The sequence below is a fragment of the Tupaia chinensis genome, unplaced genomic scaffold (genome assembly GCF_000334495.1).
Source record: "Tupaia chinensis unplaced genomic scaffold, TupChi_1.0 Scaffold000489_1, whole genome shotgun sequence".
NCBI classification, from domain to species: Eukaryota; Metazoa; Chordata; class Mammalia; order Scandentia; family Tupaiidae; genus Tupaia; species Tupaia belangeri.
Window position 1 is genome coordinate 4,084,900 of NW_006160001.1, and position 2,176 is coordinate 4,087,075.

The window sequence follows — 2,176 nt, forward strand, 5'->3', positions numbered from 1 at the left end:
GGGCCCAGCAGGTGGCGTGGTGGTTAAGGTGCTGGACACTCCCATATGGCCAACCACGGTTCAAGTCCTGAATCTGGTGGCTTGCTTTCTCTCTCTCTCTCTTTCTCTCTCTCTTTGCCTCTCTCTGGTCAAATTAAAATAAATGAATAAATAAAATAAAATAAATAATTCTTTAAAAAATTAAAAAAAAAAGAATAGCAATAGCTTTGTTTTCGTAAGTATATATTCTAAGATTTATTTAGGGCTGGCTTTGTGGCCTACTGGTTAAAGCAGTCAGATCCCACATAGTCAACTGTGAGGTTCGAGACTCCTGACCTGGCAGCTTGAGAAACATGCTGGACATATGTTGTCGTGTGCTCAAAATCCTGAAAGAAGAAAGAGATGAAGCAGAAAGGACTGAAGTGTGACATTCCCCAGAGGAGGGGCTTTCTCTTTTTCTTCCCTCTCTTTGTGTCTCTCTCTGGCAAGAACATGCAAAAAACAAAAACGAAAACCAAACCATATATTATTTAAATTCTCAAAAACTAATTAAGGATTTTAGCTTTATTTAAATTATTTAAATTTAAAAATATTGCTACTCAATTATAATTTGCAATTTGTCTTTTAATTTTAATAGATAATTTTGAATATTCAGAAGAAAAAGAACTTCTTTTGACAACTTATAAACATTGCTTTTACTAGGGGCCGGCAGGTGGCGAGGTGGACTGCAGTTCAAGCCCCAGACCTGGTGGCTTGCTTTCTCACTTTCTCTCTCTCTCTCTCTCACTCTGTCCCTCTCTCATCAAATTAAAATAAATAAAGTTAAATAAAATCACTTAAAAAACTACTTTTACTTTTCTAATTGTTTATATTTACTTTACAGATTTTGCTGAAAATTTTGAATATTATAGTTGACCCTTGAACAACTCAGGCTTTAATTGTGCTGATACACTTACACATAGATTTGTTTTTCAATAAACACTTTAAATGCATTTATTCTTCCTTGTGACTTTAATAACATTTTCTTTGTTCTAGCTTACTTTATTATAAGAATACTGTATATATTATACACAACAAAAATATGTTAACAGACTGTTTCTATAATTTATGGTATTGATAATAGTGGGTTATTAGTAGTTAAGTTTTGGGGGAGTCAATAGCACATGTAGGCTTTTCAGCTTGGAGGAGGCCTTGGTGCAACTTTCTTTGGTCATCCCGAATCCAGGTTCATCTGACACCAGCCACCTCCACCATGCCACACAAGTTCAACTCCAACAAGATCAATGTCATATACCTGAGGTGCACCAGTGGCAAAATTGGTGCCACATCTGCCCTGGCCCCCAAGATCGGCCCCCTGGGCCTGTCTCCAAGAAAGGTTGGTGATGACATCGCCAAGGCAACCGGTTACTGGAAGGGCCTGAGGATTACCATGAAACTGACCATTCAGAATAGACAGGCCCAGATCGAAGTGGTACCTTCTGCCTCTGCGCTCATCATCAAAACCCTCAAGAAACTGCCAAGAGACAGAAAGAAGCAGAGGAATGTTAAACATAGTGGAAACATCACTTTAGATGAGATTGTCAGCATTGCCAACAGATAAGGCACTGGTCTTTGGCCAGAGAACTCTCTAGAACCATTAAGGAGATCCCAGGGACAGCCCAGTCTATTGGCTACAATGTCGATGGCTGCCACCCTCGTGACATCATCAATGATATCAACAGTGATGCAGTGGAATGCCCAGCTAGTTAAGAAGTACACGGGAAAACATCTCAATAAAAGAGAATGTGACAACAACAACAACAAAAAAAGTATATGTAGACTTTTGACTGTACAGGAGGGCATCCAGAACCGCTAATCCCATTCAAGGTCAACTGTATTTGTTTTATTTTTCAATCCATTATGTAATTGGGTATGCGTAAAAATTGCAATTTTGACAAAATGAAAATGCAAAAGTAGGGTTAAAAAAAGAGGAAAAGCCATAAAAGAAAACAGGTAAATCTTTAAAGATGCATTTTGTTTACATTAAAAATCTATTAGAGGGGTCAATAGATGGTGTAGTGGTTACATCATTGGACTTTTATAAGTCCCAGACCTGGTGGCTTGAAACTCATGCCAGGTGTGTGTGCATGCATGCCCAAGATCCCAGGAGAAAAAGGGAATGGAGAAGAGCTTGTGGCATGGCCATTCCCCTAGTGGT

General features: G+C 38.6%; 1 pseudogene; it reads left to right on the forward strand.

Moving 5' to 3' along the window:
- Positions 1-1,231: 1,231 nt before the first annotated feature.
- Positions 1,232-1,728, forward strand: LOC102495900 (60S ribosomal protein L12 pseudogene; annotated as a pseudogene).
- Positions 1,729-2,176: the final 448 nt, after the last annotated feature.